The 8,938-nt window shown below is 39.2% G+C and overlaps 1 protein-coding gene across 1 annotated transcript in view; it reads left to right on the forward strand.

The window, feature by feature from the left end:
* Acyp2 (acylphosphatase 2) overlaps positions 1-8,938 on the forward strand; it is a 227,515-nt gene that overhangs the window by 39,174 nt on the left and 179,403 nt on the right. The window lies entirely within an intron of this gene.

Below are 8,938 nucleotides of genomic sequence, written 5' to 3' on the forward strand. Positions count from 1 at the left end.
TTGAGACAGGATCTCACTATGTAGTTGAGACTGACCTGGAACTCACTGTGTAGTCCAGGCTGGTCTCGAACTCACAGCGATCCTCCTGCCTCAGCCTTCCAAGTGCTGCGATGACAGGCATGTACCACCAAAACCAGTTCTCATTGGTTGTTATTGGATTATTCAAGGTTTTTCCATCTTCTTGGCTCAGTTTTGGTATACATGTATCTAGAATTTATTCAGTTCTAAATTCCTCAATTTATTGGAGTACAGGTTTTTAAAGTAGTTGCCAGGCCGGGGATTTAGCTCAGTAGTGCCACCTCCTGCTTTGCAAGCACAAGGTCCTAAATTCGATCCCAGTACAAAAGAAAGAAAGAAAGAGAGAGAGAGAGAGAGAGAGAGAGAGAGAGAGAGAGACAGAAAGAAAGAAAGAAAAAGAAAAAGTAGTTGGTAATAGTCTTCTAGATTTCTGTGGTATCCATTGTGATTTTGCCAGTGGTTTGGCTTTTGATTTCCTCTTCATCAATGTTTCTACCTTTGAGGCTGTTGGGAGTTTTTGCAGGCATTTTGTCACTGTGTTGTCTCATGTTTCTTTTCTTCTTGTTTTTCTTTTTTCTGAGTGTTGAGGGAAACACTTTTTTACTAGTATGGAGATCTCTTTAGTTAGCGTCTGCTTTCTAGTGAGCTACTCTGGGAAGGGGAAACCACAGGCTTTTGCCTCTGTCCAAAGAGCTGACCACCACCATTAATGTGAGAAGAGTGGATAGTGAAACTGGCCCTGCACCCAGCTATCTAGAAATGAACTACAGTAATATTGCTAACACAAAGACAAACCCGATATTGGCGTACAATAAAAACTAATTAGTTGCAAAGTATGCAACCACTTTCACTAGCAAATACATTAGTACCAATAGTAGAGTCAAAAGCAACTAGATACTGATATACCACAAGAACCAAATAAAAGGTACTACTGTGCTACCCTCAACAATAGAAAAAACATCAGCAATAATCTAGACATAAAGGCAAACCAAATATTGACATACAGTAAACATCTACTACATGCAACAACCATACCACCATTAACAATAGAATGCAACAATAATAGCAAAATATTACTAAAATGTCTAAAACTTAATAAAGTTTAATATTAATACCAATAAAAGTAGGGCAGGTAGAAAAGGCAAAAATGAGAGAAGTACTGCTGTGTATTTCAGGCTGGGCCTTAAACTCCTGGTGATCCTCCTACCTCAGCCTCCCAAATGTTGGGATTAGAGGTGTGTGCCACCATGCCTGGCTGAGAAGTAAAATTTGAATAGTAAAGAATAGGATTATGAGGAAGAAGCAGAGAGAAAATTGAGATGAAGAAGCTAATTAAAGAAAATTAGTAGAATTAGATAAAAGTAACACAAAAGAACAAATATGTGAAAAAAAGAACAAAAGGAAAAGAAGAAAAAAGAAAAAGAAAAAGAAAAAGGCCCTTCAAACCCCACCCCCAATCCAACAAAAAGAGAAATGACTCCGAAAAGTTCCTTCATGTGTTTTAATGAGTCATTTCTTTCCTGGGCCTGTAGTATTAGAATTGGGTGTGGGGAGATAATGAGCCACTATTAAGTCCTGTTTAATTTCCACACTAATTGTGTGTGTGTGTGTGAGAGTGCTGAGTCCTGCTCCATCTTTCTTGCTGTGTGTAGCTGGTCAGTGTTGTCTACCCTAGGGCTACTTCACTACAGCCACTCCCAGTTTCCATATCCACTATACGCCTGCAGTCCTTGCTTTCTCTGCCTAGCTTTTGAGTCTGTGGATTTGTGAGGTTCCTTCCCTGCTCCAGAGGTCCCTCTGTCTGTACACCCCAGGCTGTCACAACCATTCAAGCTTAGGTGTATCCCTGATCATGTTGGCACATGGGGAAAACTAACAGACCACTGGGTTCTGTGCTGGATGCAGGAATCGGCAGGGGGATCAAGAGGTCTGCTGCATTTAATGCCAGCACTTTCAGACCCACCCCAAATGGCCTGGCTTCTCACTCAGAGGGCAGGACCCAGCTGTGTCCTTCTTGGCCTGAGCTTAAACTGATCAAGGGGTCTATGTCTATCCCCCATCCTCTTTGTGACAGTCTCTTATGGCTGTCTGCAACCCGGTCACTGTGGTATGGTGACCATAGAAACCCTGAAGTATAGTTCTGTGACTTCTGATTCTTGGAGTAGATCAGTCTTAATTAATGAACCTATTACTAAAATGGCTCCTGATTAATCACTCTCAAATGTGGCAGGCATTTGCAATGAGTTTCTTCTCCAGCTCTAGTCTACAGAAGGAGTTACTTTCAGAATAAAACCCTATGCTAATGGCTGAGGCAAGAGTATTACCTCAAGTTTGAGGCCAGCCTAAATAGTGACTTCAAAGCTAACCTGAAATACAAAGCAAGACCCTGTCTAAAAACAAAACAAACAAACAAAAAATCCAAACGACTCCCATGTGATTTTTGCAGTCTACAAGTAACGAGAAACTGTGATGCAAGAAAGTTGCTCATGTCATAGTGTCCAGAATGCAAAGAGTAAACAGAGGGGCTAGGGAGGGAGATATACCCTTCCAGGTCACATTCCAATGTTCCACCTCATCCAACTGCCCTCCCCTCCCCCGTGACGCCTGAAACTCTTCAGTGGATTAATCTACTGATGAGTATAGTGACCCCATGATCAAATCACCTTCTCAATCCCTGAAACATGAGCCTATAGGGGAACATTTTAGATCTAAACCATGGCATTCCATCCCAGCTTCCAAAAGATTCATGCCCATCTCTTTATGCAAAATGCATTTAGTCCAGAGCTAGGCATGGTGGTGCATGCCTGTAATTCTAGCACTTGGGAGGCTGAGGCAGGAGGATCATCGTGAATTCAAGACCAGCCTGAGCTACACAGCAAGACCTTGTCTCAAAAACCAACCAAACATTTAGCCCATCTCTTAAGAGTCACAAAAGTTGTAACAGTTCTAATGTTCAAAGGTACAAGTCTAAAGTGTCCTCTAAGATGGAAGGTAAACTCAGCCATGAGCCCTTATAAAACTCAAAACCAGAATCTTATACTTCCATTATAATTGTACAGTGTAAATATTCCCATCACAAATGGGAGAAATAAGGGGCTAGAAAGAATCAGACCAAAGCAAATCTGAAACCCAGCAGGGCAAACATTAAACATCCCATAGCTCCATGTCCAGCACTGGTTCAGGATGTGAGTGCCAAAGGCTTGGGTGGTCCTGCCCCTATGGCACTCCTGGTTGCAGCCATCATAGCTTCTCTCTCGGGTGGCTCTGCTCAGTGTCTGCAGTTTTTCTGAGCAATTGTTCCACATTGCTGGCATTTTCAACTTTGTGGTATCTCTACTGTACTTTGACTTTATTCTTATAGCTTTATGCACTGCCCTCCCAGAGGCACATTGCCAGGCCTCTTAGGCCTTCTGAAATCTGTGTGGAAGCTTCCACTATACCATAACTCTGTCATTCTGCCTTCCTGTAAAACCAGGACCATGTAGGGCCAGGGATGTAGCTCAGTAGTGCCAGGTATGCCTTGCAAGTGCAAGGTCTGGAGTTTTACCCTCAGTACTGAGAAAAAAAAGATAAAAGAAAAGTTAAAGCCAGCACCATGTGGATGACACTAAGTTCTGCTGCCACCCTGAGCAATAGCCAGGCCCCCTCTGATCAAGGATATAGAGGACTCCAATTGGCCAGACGGCTGACCACTGTGAAACAAATCCTAGCAAACTAATTCTGTAGGCAGTCCTTTTTAAGCAAGGGACCTAAAGCGCTCTTCTCAAGTAAAAGCTTTATTATTTTGCATCTTTTAGTGTATGAAGGGTGGTATCTTAATGATTCTTAAAATGCCCTCAAGCCATCCATCCTCTCTCTATGTCCTGATCCAAATACATGGCTTCTTTTTTAATGCTAGTCTTTTTTCAGCGATTATGCTGTCCTTTGCCCCAAATTTTCAGTTGCTTCCTTTCTAATGAAATCCTAGACTTTTCAAATTACAGTGGACCCTTGAGTTATGACCAACCTGACATATGAACAATTTGGGTTAGGACTGGAATTTTAGTTTGAACATATGACCAACGTCTTGAGTTATGACCCAAATGCCAGCTGCTTGTGCTTCCAGATGGTCTCAGATACAGGTTTAACCCTTAAAGAGTTTTGGAAGGATCATTATAACATCCTTTCCTATATGGGGTTAATCGAGAAATCCTGGACCAAAGACTCTCTAAGAACACTGAGATCTGCCTGTATACAGCAGAGAGACTTTAAGACTTTGAAGACTGTGTAGAGGAGCCTGAGCCTTCACTGAGCGTCTTGATTTACTTGGTCCTGCCACAGACCAGTTCCAAAGGCTTTTGAACCACATGGTCAGGTATAGTCACAGAAATGACCCCACTTCTCTGTTACCAAAATCTGTCTAAGTCACTTTTTTGTCCCTGGAACAAAATACCTGACATTCACAACTCTAAGGATGCGAGTTTTATTTTGGCTCACAGTTTTTAGAGGATTCAGTCCATAGTCAGCTGGCTCCAGAGCTTGAAGGGCATGGCGGAAGGATCTGGCAGAGGAAAGCTGCTCGTGTTATGGCAGAGATTAAAGTGAGGAACCATGGAGGGAGACATACCCTTCTAAGTTATGCCCCCGGAGACCTGCCTCTTCCAGCCAGACTCTGCTTCCTAAAGACACATTCAGCTCTGAACCTCTCAGTGGATTAATCTACTGAGGGGCATAGCATTGTCTTGATCCAGTCACCTTCCAAAAGCCCGGCCCTCTGAACACATGAGCCTTTCGGAGGATGTTGTAGATCCTAAATCTAACATACACCATTCTCCCAGACCAACATAGTTTCCCCTATTATTAACATTTTAAATTAGTGGGGTACATTTGTAGTCACAATGGATGAATAAATATGGATACATTATTATTATTACATAAAGTCCATATTTTCATTAGGCTCCCTCTTTGTACTATATAGTTCTTTGGGTTTTGACTAGAGTATAGTGCCATGTATTCACCATTATGGTATCATACAGAATAGTCCCACCATTCTAAAATTATCCTACACCCCCACCTAGTCATCTCTCTCCTTCCTAACCTTGTATAATTTAAAAAATATAAATACCACTTAAATCGCATTTATTTATTTATTTTTTATTTTTATTTTTTTGTACCAGGGATCAAACTCTGGACCTTGTGCTTGCAAGGCAGGTGGCAGAACCACTGAGCTAAATCCCCAGCCCTTACATCCTTACATGTGTAATTTTTAAGGCATATGAGGCTACAGTAAAATTAATTTGCAAAATGTCCCAAATGCCAACAGTGTGTGAGAGTGTTGGTTTTAACATATTATCAATAACATCAGATATTATATACTTTTTAATTTGGGGGAAATTGTTTTGTCATATATATCATGAAAAATATCAATAAAATATCAATATACTTGAACTTTACAAAATGAATAAGATGACACTGGTTATAATGATAGAGACTTATTAGAAACCAGTTTAAGCAAAAAATGAGATTTATTGCCTCCTGCATCTGGATGCTGACCTTAGGGTCATTTGATTCAAGAACTCAAATGAGATCAGAGGATGTGCTGTCCCTTGTTCCCCTTCTATTGCACACAGGCTATTTTTCTGAGGAAGATATGGATACACAGCTGTAGGCCTATATGTCCTCTCAGCCAAAGAGGTCACGAGCAAAGAGGGATCTTTACTCTTTAATCATATATTGATGAGAGTTCATTTAAATGCCATGATAGAAACCCAACTTAATCTAGTTAGTGCAAAAAAAGTGAATACATTCACTCATGTAATAAAAAAGTTTATGGGCGTATCCTTCTTCAGGAACAGCTAGAATCAGGGACACAAAAGTACTAATAGAGTTATATATATATAAGATATCTATCTATCTATCTATCTATCTATCTATCTATATATATATATTGTTTTTATCTTTTGTGCTGACCTTTTAATTGGGCATCACTCTTAGGCAGGACTTCTCTGCCTCTTGGAAAATGATCCTGGCAGCTCCAGGATTAAATGACTGAGCTATCTTATGAATCTCAAAGGGAGGACATCACTTTCATGGTTCCAGCAAAGGTTCTGGGGAAGGTTTGGGTTGGCCTACCTTCCTTGTTATGTTTATCCCTGAGCCATTCATTGCATCAGAGGGATGACACAATCTGGTTAGTTAAATGTGGATTGTGTGTCACCCCTACTGAGGTGGGGATTAGCCTACCAGATACAAGTACTTTATAGATTATTGTTTTCCACTTAGTTTAGCCCCAATATGCCATCTTTTATTAAAAAACACACTGAAAGAGAGACTATTACAAAGTCATTTATGTTAGATCAGTAATTCTCAACTGGATAAACATCAGAACTATTTGAAAATTTTGTTTGTTTTGTTTTACAGCAGATGTCTAGCCCAATCTCACACAAATTAAATTAAAATCTCTGTAGGTGGGAAGAGTACTCCCCAAATGTTTATAATGTACAACTAGATAAAAAGGGCTGGTGGAGCATTGCACAAAAATTTGGGGGGGATATTTGTATATACAAGATAACAATACAGTTGATAATTTCATAATGTTTTTCTCATGGTGCATAACTCAAGTATTCCCTTCCAAACCTACATAATTTTTGTTATGTCATCTAGTTAAGCAGTTTGGGGGGAAATAGATAGTTTTGAATGCTGTTTCCTTGAAAACTATTCAGAAGTTTTAAAAATTATTTAGTAATTTTACAGGCTCTTTAAATGGCAGTGAACAAAAAGGCATTTTATAAATGGGGGAAATTCATATGGAAACTGGAATCTTCAATAAGTATTATACATTTTATCTTTTTTCATCTTTCCCCCAAGAGTCTGGCAATGTTACATTTATATTAAATTTCTTCCCACTCCAGTTATACTTAATTGGCAAACTGGATAATTTTCTCTATGTCTGTAGCTGTGCAACCAACCAAGTGTCTAAGCTTCGATTTCTCTCACAAAAAAGCAGACTTTGAAGCAAAGATGTGCATAAAAGGAAGGGAATGCATGCAGTAGAAAATGCTGTCTTAAGTAGTTTCCATGAGTAGTTCTGGGAAAGAGCACCAACCACACACCTCAGAATTGTTCTACCTTTGGGTCTGGGGATATAGCTCATAGACAGAGAGCATACATATAGCATGTGTGAGGCCTTGGGTTTGATACCCAGCACTACAAAAAATAAAAAGTAAAAGCTGCTCTGCTCTGGTCTTTATGTTATATCTTGGTAATAATTATTTGAAGCATCCTTGACCTTTTGTGAGGCAAGGCAGAATTTGTTTTTCAGAGTTATGGGATAAAGACTTCCTTCCTTCCTTCTTTCCCTTCTGCCTTCCTTGCTTTCTTTAGCCCTAGGAATTGAACTCTTTCACTGCACTACATCCCCAGCGCCCCCTCCCTTCTTTATTCAGTTTGTTTTGAGACAGTGTCACTAGTCACTTAGTTGCCTAGGCTGGGATCAATCTTGGGATTGCCCTGCTTTAGTGTCCCAGGGTTCTGGAATTATAGGCATGCTCCTCCATGCCCTGCAAGACAAAGAACTGTGAAGTATTGAGCTAAAGATTCTATTGTTAGAAATAGACTACGGTGCAGTGGAAATTTAAGAAACACTGAAGTGGATAGGACAGCATAGCCAGAAAAAAAAAATCACATAACTGACCAAATTGATTTCAATATAAATGTCTAATTTTCAGCCTCAAGTATAGTTGGTAATCTCATAATGTTTTCTCATAAACTCTTACTCTTTAAAAGTCCATGTCTGATAACTTTAATATTGGATTACCTGTATGTCTATTTCTATTGTCTGTTATTCTCTTGCTTTTCTGTGCTACTCCTAGAATGCTTTGTCTTACTTTTTTTTTTTTTTTTTTTTTTTTTTTTTTTTTTATCCTTAAGCTTGTGAGGCAGGCAGTGGAACCACTGAGCTAAAGCCCCAGCCCTATTTATTTATTTTCAATACTGGGGATGAAACACAGGGCCTTTGCACTGAGCTACAGCCTGAGCCCTTTTTAAATTTTTTATTTTCAGACAGAGTCTCAATAAGTCACTGCCTTCAAACTTGGAATCCTTCTGCCTCAATCCCTCATAGTGCCGGGATTCAGCTGTGTGCCACCACATCAGGCTGTGCTCCTTAACAAAGATTTAACTTTCCTTTTGTCAGCAGAGTCAGGCCATCTTAATGCAATCAGAGATTTAGAGCTTTCTTGGCTTTTTCAGGCTTTCCGACAGTTGATCTAGTTCTAGTTTTCCCATGTTCCTAGGGTGTCTTCGGTAATCACTAAGTGGGGAGCTCATTAGGGGCCTTCTGCCTTGGAGAACCACAAACTATAGTTTTTTTCCACCCAGGCATACTAAACTGCCAAAAAGCATCCTTTTTTTTTCATTATTTAGAGAATACTTTATTAGTTTCTGTAATCAAACCCACATAGATATGACCTTACATATTTAATACAGTGCATTACCCCTGTACAAATGGAAAAAAAATTAACATTTCTAGACCAATATGGCTGTCAATTTCTGTACAATGCTGACTCAACACAGTAATTTGGGATAATTTTTTCCAAAGTTAACAGCACTGTTAAAGTTTCCAAAAATTCAAATTTTATATATGTATATATATATATATATACATATATATACGTATATATATGTATATATATATGTATATATATATTTATATTTATAGAAAATACCAATAATAGCAGTATGTTATGCATCTATAGCAGCAACAGCTTCTCCAGGTTCTGTAGTAATCTGAACAAAATTATAGACATTCAGCACATTCCATTAAAAAAACAAAAACAAAAAAACAAAGAAAAGAATAATATCCAGAAAACAGCAAAGTTCTGTTGCTGCTGTGGTACCTGGCACCATTTTTTTTATTAGCATCTTAATCATCATCTGGAAA

Source organism: Fukomys damarensis, unplaced genomic scaffold, assembly GCF_012274545.1.
Source record: "Fukomys damarensis isolate Sample0158 unplaced genomic scaffold, DMR_v1.0_HiC HiC_scaffold_2, whole genome shotgun sequence".
NCBI classification, from domain to species: domain Eukaryota; kingdom Metazoa; phylum Chordata; class Mammalia; order Rodentia; family Bathyergidae; genus Fukomys; species Fukomys damarensis.